Source organism: Capsicum annuum, chromosome 12 (genome assembly GCF_002878395.1).
Source record: "Capsicum annuum cultivar UCD-10X-F1 chromosome 12, UCD10Xv1.1, whole genome shotgun sequence".
NCBI classification, from domain to species: Eukaryota; Viridiplantae; Streptophyta; class Magnoliopsida; order Solanales; family Solanaceae; genus Capsicum; species Capsicum annuum.
The window spans coordinates 230,271,520-230,283,030 of record NC_061122.1 but is presented as its reverse complement, the minus strand read 5'-3'; the positions used below and the strand labels follow the sequence as shown (position 1 = coordinate 230,283,030).

General features: G+C 36.7%; 1 pseudogene; it reads left to right on the top strand.

Annotated features, from left to right (window-relative positions):
• Positions 1 to 9,227: 9,227 nt before the first annotated feature.
• On the top strand, positions 9,228 to 10,300 carry LOC124889774 (annotated as a pseudogene).
• The last annotated feature ends 1,211 nt before the right edge of the window (positions 10,301 to 11,511 follow it).

The following is an 11,511-nucleotide window of genomic DNA, read 5'->3' as shown; positions in this document are numbered from 1 at the left end:
AAAAAAAAAAAGGGAGTTTAATTTAAGCTGGACGTAAGTCATTAAAGCGACCGTGCTAGAATCACGGGACTCGAGGGGTGCCTAACACCTTCCCCTCGGTCAACAGAATTCCTTATTCGAATTTCTAGGTCGCAGATCGAAAAATAAAAAATTAAAGAGTCATTTTCTTTTTGAATAGGGATTCAATAAGGTGACTTGGAACACCCAAACTCAATTCCAAGTGGGGACTCTATAAATAAAATAATCCCTTTTCAAAACGTCACCTTAATTGGAAAGACCCATTTTCTCTAAAACCAACTCCCTAGCGGGGGTCGGATGCGGTAAAAAAGAGGGTTGTGACAGACGAGGTCAGATCTTTCCCGACAAAGATATCGGTCAGATCAAGACTGGCTGCTTATCGAGAATTTAAGCAAATTCTTATCGACCAAGAATTTAAGAAAAGATTCAAGCGGTCCTATTTTGGACACCTGAGAAACCTGCCGGAACATCTCAAGTTCAATGGGCAGTTGGTCCATTATTTGCTGTTGCAACGCGTTAAGAATGATAAGATACGTCATGAGATGTGGTTCTGCGTTAACAACAAGCCTGCCTGTTTTGGCTTGAAAGAGTTTTGTTTGATCACGGGGCTGAACTGCTCATCATACCCCAGTGAATAAAAAATGAAGAAGGTGTTAGCAAAAGGGGACAATTTTTGTTTTAAGGTGACAAAAAACAAAAACATCACGACGGCCAACTTGTTACACCTGATCAGAGGGAATAAACTGAACGAGGACCAGAAGTTCAAGTGTTGTCTATTGTGGTTCTTGCACACCATGTTGCTTGCGAAAGATTCGACGAAGGTTGTCGACACAAAACTGATTTGAATGGTTGACTCTTTGAGTTTCTTCGAGAAGTATCTGTGGGGGAAAGAGACATTTTGACTGACCATGGACTATCTGAAAAAGAAAAGTGACCTGAAGAAGCAGAAAGAAGTATTTGATGAGAAGCAGAAGGCATCCTATGCTCTATTCGAATTTCCCTGGGCATTCATGGTATCTACCATAAACCCTTTAGTGAGTTTATCGTAGATTATCATTTTATTTATACTATGTCATAGACTCATAGTTATTTTTTTCACTGCTGTACTGCTTACAGATTTGGATCTATGAGGCTTTTCCTCATCTTGGAGAATTTGCTGAAAAATCAATGGATGAGCCCTTACCCATCCCCCGCATCCTCAGATGGCAAACTTCAAAAAGCGACAAGATAATCGAAGGCGACCCATTCAAGTATAAAGGAAAAGTTACCGAAGTATGAACTTATTTTCTATAATGCAATAATAGTACCGTTTTATCGAATGTTATGTAATTGTTAATTGATATTTGGTAGAACGTGCACCCGTACATCATCCCTACTATTTGTGTGACGAATATGGATTACATGATTACGTTTGAGCCATATACGGACGAGGTGAAGAATAACGTCCTCAATGGCTTGAAGAAAGAGTTAGAAGGGGTGACTGTCCTCACTTCAACTGAGGATAGTGATGATGAAGGGGATTTGGGTGGTAACCCCGTTGGATTACGCGTTGGTGATGATGATTCTCTGAGCACCTCCAAAGATGCAGTGAGAACCTCATCCCCCGGGGATCTTCATAAGCGTGTGGCTGCGCTCGAGGAAGCGGTGTTGAATATTGCTGCCTATATCAAAGAGAAAAGAATGAAGAAAAAGGAAAATGATGAGCGACAACATGAGCGAGGTAACTTCATTCATTAATTGATGTTGTTAATGAATATTCAGCTTTAAATATCAGTAACACTTTGTAATATTATGAAATAGTGCATGTGCATGAATCTGAGAGGAATAAAGAAGGAGAAAAAAAGAGAAAAATGATGAGTTGGCCGCTGTTGTGGCAGAAGAGGAAAAATAAGAAGAAAAGAAGGATGGTGAAGAAGATAAGAGACAAGAAGAAGGTGGAAAAGTAGCAGCAGCAGCAGAAGAAGAAGAAGAAGAAGTGACAGCAGATGAACAAGGAGGCGCGGAAAAGGGAAAAACTGTTGAAGAAGAAGCTGACAAAGCTGACAAAGAAGAAGTTGAGCAAGGAGCAGCAGGTGAACAACTACTGAAGCTGAGGAAGAAACAGCTACTGAAGCTGAGGAAGAAACAACTGCTGCAGGTGAAGTAAGAAAAGAAGGTGTGGAAGAAAAGAAAACTGAAGAAGCAGCAACTTATGCACATGCTGAAAAAGAAGGAGAAGAAGGTGAGAATGAAGAAGCAATTGCAATTGTTGAGAAAAAAGAAGTTGAAGCTTTCCAAACAGATTTGGTCATGGACATTGTTGATGAAATCAACAGTAACACTTGTGTTGATGAGGAACTTAGGAAAAGAGACATTTAAATGCTAAGATGTTTATTTTGTTGTTAAATGATGAGTTGTTAGGCTATGACAATTTTTTTTTTATTTCACAAATATGAAGTTTGAAGGATCTGGTGGTAGGATATGACAATTATTCTTTTATTTTATGAAACTTGTTATGATTCTGAGCTGAACTGTTTCTATCAAACTGATTTGTGGCATGAAATTTGAATATGCACGGTGTGGTCATAATTGGTACATTGTATGCTTGATATCATAGAATACATACTTAATATTCCATATACTGTATGCATAGTCTATCATTACCCTGCTGGTCGAATTTAAGTTGAGTGTTGTTTAATCGACTATGGTTCTATCAAAAATAATATTTAATATTATACAAAAGTAGAACTATTATTATTTATTCACTATCACTACATCCATGTTACACTTTTTCAAATAACGAATACTAGCATTATAGCACATAACATCATTTTTAGGACATTCTCTCTTTCTTCGGCCGAAGTCAATTTTTGTTTTAGTTGATCTCTCTCTATTTGAGTGTAATGTAGCAATAGTTTAAAATGATCCCTCTATTCTTCGGCTTCTTTGAACAAAGTCATGAGAAAATCTTTATTTTCTTCGCATTGTTGGAGCCTTTGTAGTAGATTAAATTTTGTCAAGCCTTGAAAATTTAATGTCTCGAGTTCCAGAATAAACGTTGATGGACTGAATGGAGGTGATAGCTCATCAAGCCATTTGAAAAACGAGCATGCGCCATTATCCTAGGAAAAAAATAATTACATAACCATTAACTTAACTTTTTTTAAAAAACACGCACACCTCACCTTTGAAATTGCATAATTATAAAATTTGCGACCTGAATTTGAATCCGTGCGTGACGTTCTCAAGACAGCCGCATTCCCACAATGACAAATTAGAGTATTTTTATAATTGGATGGTTGAGATGCTTGCGACATTGTAGAATTTTTAAAAACAAAATAAAGTTGATGAAATAAAATAAGGAGGGATGTACACCTTATATATGAAGTAAAAACAAAGTGTTCACACTGATGGCTTACAAAAGTAGCCATTTTTTATCGTTGGAAAAATAATTTCTCTTTTGAACTAGTGGTGACACTAAATAGACTGTCGTAGATCATGACCTATGTCAGCCATCGATTTGTATGGTTTATCATAGACTTACACCTTTATTAGTGCATCGACTGATATCCTGATTATGCATAGACTACCGTGATCTATGTACACATCTATAGACCATCACGTGGAGGTAGTTAAAAAATGAATAGTTAAATTAATTTTTTTTTAAATAGATAATAGTAACATGTTTTGGGGCTAGTGGAGGAAAATAATTAAATATAATATGATTTAAATGGATAATCACATGTTTTGGGGCCGGTGGAAGAAAACAATTACATTAAAAATGATTTAAATAGATGATCTTGGACTGGTGATGATATTTAATAGACCATCGTAGATCATGAACTATGTCATCATCGATCAGTATAGTCTATCGTAGACTTACACGTTTATTATCGCATCGATTGATATCATGATTAAGCGTAGACCACGATGATCTATGTACAAGGTTATAGACCATCACTTGGATTTAGTTAAAAAATAATTAAATAAATTATAAATAAATATGGTGTAGATTTCTACACATGTGAAGGAGTGTAAACAAGTCACATAATCATATTAGAGCATAGAAAAATTAGGGAGGGTGAATTAAAAAGTGTGTGGATGGGTAGTGGTTGAATGCTCAATGTCGTAAGAGTAATGTTTAAACAAAGCATAAGTATGTATATAGGATATGTATTGTATTTGATGCCTACACATTCCACATATTTCTTTCATCACCACCCCTAAATCAAAAGAGTGTGTGCAATTGATAGTGGTAAAACATTTATCATCCTCAATACATACTTGTGCTTTGAGAAACATTACTGTTACGATATTGAGCATTCAACCACTGCCCATCCACACACTTCTTCATTCACCCTCCCTAATTTGTCTAAGCTCTAATATGATTATGTGACTTGTTTACACTCCTTAACATGTGTAGAAATCCACACCACATTTATTTATAATTTATTTAATCATTTTTTAACTACATCCAAGTGATGGTCTATAACTGTGTACATAGATCACCATGGTATACGCATAATAATGATATCAGTCGATGCGATAATAAACGTGAAAGTCTACGATATATCAGACTGATCGATGGAGGACAAAGTGCATGATATACGACGGTCTATTAAGTGTCACCACTAGTCCAACATCATCTATTTAAATCCTTTTTAATTAAATTATTTTCTTCCACCAGCCACAAAAAATGTGATTATCCATTTAAATCATATTATATTTAATTATTTTCTTCCACCAGCCCAAAATACATGTTACTATTATTTATTTAATTTTTTTTTAATTTAATAATTGTCTTTCATAATTCCCAAAACTTGTGATTATCTATTTAAATCATTTTTAATTTAATTATTTTCTTCCACCAGCCACATAACATGTGATAATCTGTTTAAATCTTTTAAAATTAAATTATTTTTTGAAAATCTGTTATTATTTGTTTTAATTTACCCGATGATCCATCGATTCATGTAGTCTACGATTGACTAACATGTACAGTCGACGAAATACTTTGTATAAAATCTAAACATTAGATTTTACTCTTCAGGAAATTAGTTAAGCCACAATACTGTAACTTGAAAAGGCAGACATATTTGATTCGAGTTTTCAAACAAGGGATCAGAACAAAGATGGCAAACACACAATGTTAAAAGAAACTGAAACATAGTTGTATTAAAATTGTTCATTGCATTACATAATAAAATTTACATCAAAAAGGGGAAAAATGGAAGAAGCTTTCTTCTAACAAGATCCTACCAAGAAAGCTTCTTCAGCAATGACCAAATCAAAAAAACTTAAAAACATATACTAAAATAAAATATTTAAACTAAATTATGGGGAGGGGGGGTGATGTAGTCAGGGACTTCTATTCCGAGCCTTTCCAGAATTGCCCTTAAGAAACGAGCAATTCGACGGAGCTCCCACTCCAGGTAGATGCGGTCTTGACCCAGCCCATAGAAAAGCCAATCCAAATTATTCCTTAGGAGGAGGAGGTCGTAGTGCCTCGGAGGAACACGTCTGATGGGGCGCAGAGGTATCCTTCTTGGAGGTATTTTTTTGATTTGGGTGAAGAAGAAGAAGAAGAAGAAGAGACGATTTCTGATATTTTCGATTTAGGAAAAACTGAAGGGTTGCGTAGAAAGAGGGCCTGCACTTATAGACCTGTAGATTGCGTCCGTTCATATATTCACCCAATGGTAGGTCAACTTGTCTAAAAAGAGAAAACATTTCGTATGTGTATACCAATTCCTCGTGAAGAGACGTTTTATGCAGCTTTTTAATAAATGAGAATGGGAAACAAAGAAAATAATGATTCATTACATCGATTGGAGAGATAAGCCGGGAAAATGACCAACATAATGTGTTAGATCAGCAATAATATAATCAATACATAATATTTTATAGACCATATATTATATATACCGTAGATTATAGATAGTCTATCGTAGACAAAGCTTTAGGTCGATAATAACTGAACGTTAAAATCTACAAAAATGCACATTCATCCCCCAAAACAGTAGCTTTACAATTGAAGCTAAAAAAAAGCCTATTTATGATTTGATGCCCATTCTATACGTGGTTCTTTTGTGTTCGAATTTCTTGCATATTGAACACCTATTCCTCCTTTTGGACTTAAATGTCTCATCGACGCCCTTAGTGCGTTTGAATTTCTTCCTTCCGAGTTTAGGATCGTACGGAGGTGGAGAAATTTTGTTGTCTACCAATTCTTGTGGCACAGTCCATTCAGCTGGAGGGACCACGTTAATTGCTTTCGAGTATACGAGGAGGTAACTTTCAGCTTTATAAATTGGTGAAGAGTAGTCGTAGATGGAGTTACCATAATATTTGCCATCGCCGTACTTTGCTAGCAAAACTGCCATCGCGTGTTCGCACGACATTTTCACCAAGTCAAATTTTCGACAAGAACAGCTCCTCTCTAAGAGATTAACCTTGGCATTAACACCGTTTCCGAACACCGTATACTCGTCGAGAACCCCATTTGGATTACCCACATACAAGGAATCGCTCACACTCTTATTATCCCTTAGGATCCTTTCCGCAGAAGGCACAAATATGTTCTCTTTACCACCGACAAATGCATGCCGCTCCCTAAACTTTTTACCAAATTTTTTAGCAATTGAATTGAATATGTACGACACGGGGTACTCCCGTTCATCCATCAAAATCGAGTTGAGCGACTCGGCAATGTTTGTGGTCATCACGTCATACCTATTGCTCGAAAAGTGTGCTATACTTCATTTTTCAAAACCAAGCACATTTTCAAGGACATGAGCTGCCTCGGGGTATTTACTCTTCAATTTCACAAAATTATCGCTAAACTCATCAAAGGAATAAGCTTTTGCCGCGATGTAGAATAGATAAAGATGTTCTCCGCAGTGTTTATTTACGTGAAGATTTTCAGCGAGGTGACTCATGCAAAGTCCGTGATGTGCACGATTGTATACACGGGAGAAAGCATTGGCGATGCTAATATGCCTGTCGGAGATGACGTATAGATCTGGTTCATCTTATATGATAAACTTCAGCTTCTGGAAGAAGAAGGTCCAAGAAGCATCGTTCTCTTTATTGACAACACAAAAGACAATCGAAAATATATAATTTTTGGTGTCTTGTGCAACGGTGCTTAACAGAACGCCCCCGTACTTTCCATACAAATGTGTGCCATTGACGGTAATTACCTTTCTTATGTGGGCATATCCTCATATGCAAGCTCCGAATTCTAAGAAGTAGTAAATGAACGATCCATCCATCCGGTTACCACGATAGAGTAAGAAGACCCGGGATTCAATAACTCCACCATGTGGGAAAAAGCCGGCAAGCAAGCATATCCGTGCTCCGGTGCCCCACGAATAATGTTTTTCGTAATTACACTTCTTTTTCAACACATCCAATAGCTTGCGTTGCAACACAACTCCATAAATACAATTCTTTGAATTTCTCTTATGCTTGGACCCTTACCATCCCGAAAATGATTTACGTATACTGAAGCAATCAATTCAGATGAGAATTTTTTGTGCCTGTGGGTGGCATTTTCAACGTCGCATGTGTGCATCCCGACATACTTATATATGCAAAATCTGTCCGAGGTGTCGTACTTTTTTGCCCGCAACAGCCAGCCACAACCATGAGATAAGTATTGCGTCTTCATCAATTTAGTGCAGCTCTTCTTCATATAATAATCAAAAGACTGCCTCGCTGCTGCTTCGTCTAGTTGCATTTTCAGTTCTTTTTTATCGGTGAATGTTTGACCACAACAGAAATTGATTCTGTCGGTGAAGGAGTATCCTACTTGTGATTCTGTTTCACGGTCTTCTTCATCATCTTGCGATTTCGATGAAAATTCTTCCATATCCATAGAATAATCTTCCATATTAATTGTATCATCGACATCATTCTCGTAATCATTCAAATCATCGTCGACTATCGAGCGCCGCGGTGGGGGTGCTGATGAATTCAGCGGTCCTTCAAAAGACCTCTCAACCACATTTATCCTTAAAATTGGTCTAAAGTCATCTGTATCAGCATCCATTATGTACGTCAACACACGTACATCGCTATTTATGATCGTAGTATTCACCTTTTTCCTCGAATGCATTACATAACTAATCAGTACGTCGCTCGACGCGTAATCTAGATCCCCGCTCTGCATTATGCTTGCAACAAATTTGTCGTGTGAACTATTGTGGCGAACAAGAATGGGAATTGTCACCTTGGTAAATGATCTCTATTTCCAATATTTTGAAGTCTCCACCTATTCTCCCATGAAATCACCAGAAACCAGAATAAATTTTGCAATAGACATCCCAGAATTAAGCTTCAATAGATGGTAGATTATGCTTATGGTCTATGTCGTGTTGTATGCACGGTCGATGACTGGCGAGGACGGGTTGATGACTGAGCAAATTTCCGTACAAATACTTGAAATTGCAAATATTGCTTGTAATCAATGATTGTTGGGTTTATGGAATTAAGAAATGAACTTGGAGTCGCCTGAGCTGCTGTAATGCACTTTCTAAAATGGTTTTGAGTAATGTGAGTGATTTAAAGCTTTTTAACAATGGTGAAAAGTGTGTTTGAGAAGATAGAAAACAAATGGGGTAAAAATGGATGCAATGGACAAGCTTATGATGTTTGTGGACTAATTTACAGCTGATCGCTGAAAAATAACGTCGGAAAAGTGGCCGGAATCGAAGCTTTTTGGTGGAAAAAATAACCACTTTCTATTTTTAGCTTTTGAAATTATTTTTTTTAATATTTTTGAAAACCTAGTTATTATTTTTATATATATAGTGGTGGATAATGGAGAGGGTTGAAGTGTATTATTAGAAACTTGTGGGTGAATTTATTAAGTTGGAAGTATTGGGTTAAAGTGAATTATTATAAATGTTGGGGCTGAAATTGTTAAGTTGGAAAAGTTGGTGGTGAGGTGGAATTAAGTGGGTATTTGGCAAAGGATTTAAAACTTGTGGGTATTTGACAAAATAGTTTGGATAAAGAGTCTTTTTGGCATAAAGGCCCCCCTAACTCCACTTATTGGAACACTAGGGTGCAATATTTTCTGTTTGAGATATGATAACAAGTTATGTTACTCGGACTCTTCAAAAATGTCAACGGGCACGTGTCAGGTTCTCTAAGAGTAGTGTATTTTTCGAGAATATGACACAGCGCGGCATTAGAAGTGAAGAGTCTGAGCAACTTAGATAACTATGTTACTCACTAGTGGTATTTTCTTTGCAGGTGAGAGCAAAAAATCTGCTACTACTTTCAAATTCCCATATTTTGATGTTGTATCAGATGAATCAGATCACTGTTACATCAAATCGAACCAATCCATCAAGGACAAGAAATGTTTCATCGATACGAACACTTCAACTTACAGAACGATAATGAAAGAATGGAAAATCCTCGAAAAACATCTCCCTGAATCCATCTATGTTTGAACTTATAAGTCGCGAATGGATCTTCTTCGTGCTGTGATTGTTGGTGCTTTCGGTACTCCATATCATGACGGACTCTTCTTCTTTTACATTTTTTTCCCTTCAGATTATCCGAACCAACCTCTTAACGTTCGTTATCTTTCGCGTGGATATCATATGAATCCTAATCTTTATACTGATGGATATGTTTACTTGAGCCTCGTTAACACTTGGATTGGAACTTGGGTGGAAAGATGGAACTCGAAAACTTCTACGATTCTTCAACTACTCATTTCAATCCAGGGACTAGTCCTCAACGCTCAGCCTTACTAAAACGAGCCTGGTCGCGAAAACTACATCAAAGATGAGCGTTGGGTGAAGGCATCTTTAGCTTACAACGAGGAAGTGTTCATTTTGACATGTAAAACGATGCTTAGTTATATTCGAACGCCTCCAAAGAACTTTGAGGGATTTGTTTATCAGTATTTTTGCGAGCGTGGTGAGTTCATATTGTAAGCTGTTAATGCATATGGTAATGGAAATGCAACTGCAGGTCACTATCAAGTAAATCACCCACCATCATCTCGTGTTCACAACTCCGCTCAGTTTCAGAAGAATTCGAAGAAGATGCTAGTGGAGTTGGGAAATACTTTCATGAAGTTGAACAACAGCAGTACTCCAAAGTCGAAAAGCAGATTGCTTCACAAGATAAATGTAACAATCTTGATAATAATGTCTTCCTTTCTTGTCAAAAATTTTATTGTGAGTACTCAAAAATGAACAACGATAAAATGCAACTTTGTCTGCTCCAACCAATGCTGCTACTGATGTTTGGTTTTGTGATGTTGATGTTACACCATTAAATGCCTCTTAGTTCTCCTATCCTGTAGTGCTCTGAGTTTTATTTTACTATTTCTTATTCTTTATTCCTATTAAGCCATCCATCCTGCTTTACGTTTCATCACGACTTTGTTACCTATTCTTTATCTTGAGTCGGGGGTTTATCGAAAACAACCTCTCTACTTCTTCGGAGGTAGCGGTATGAACTGTGTGTATTTTACCCTCCCCAGACCCTACTGTGTGGAAATACACTGGGCTTCTTGTTGTTGTTATTGATGTTACCCCATTAAATGTTTGATTCCAGCAACTTTTACAATCTTTCTGCTTGATGTGTGCTTTCAAATAAAAGTGAAATGATGATCTTAATTATCTTCATGAAAGATTATTGGTAGTGATGAGCAAAAAGTATTGTGTATGCTGATCTTATCCTACTTTGAGAAGTAGCGAGGTTCTGTCCTGAGCTGGAGATCTATCGAAAATAGACACTCTACTTCATCTGAGATAGTGGTATGGACTGTGTACACTTTATCCTCTCCGGACTCTATTCTGTGGGAATACATTGGATATGTTATTGTTTTTGTAGAAGTAGAGAGATTGTCTCAGATAGATTTTCGATGAAATCGAAGAATAAGAAACTACAAGTACTAGTATGGAAGGATAAGTTGAGATAACATTCGACAACCTATTAGCTAGGGTTTTGTCCTAATTCATGTTATTCGTAGCCTTCTATTCAAGGTCATGTCCTCAATAAGGTGAAGTGCATCATACGATATCTAATCATCTTTCCCCGATACTTGTTTTGATCTACCTCTACCTTTCTTAAAGCCATCTGTAGTCAACTTTTCACACCTTCGCACAATGATATCCGCATATCACCTCTTCACACACCTGAATCATCTTAGTCTCACTCTCGCATCTTGTCCTCTATCGAGTCCACTCCCATCATATCTAGAATATCTTCACTACTGGTCCTATCTTACCTAGTAAATCTACACATCCATCGCAAAAAATAAGTTTATTTTCAAAGAAAATATTTTATAAACATAAGTCAAATCAAATCAGTTAAATTGTTTTATCATATATACAACTGTCACACCCCTTTTCAACTCCCAAAAGAATAATTTTAAGTTTCGAAAGGGTTTTTATTATTAAAGTGACAAAAAGATTGAAAATTTATTTCGAAAATGGATTATTTACATTTTTCATTCAGAGTCACCACTTGACATAAATTGGG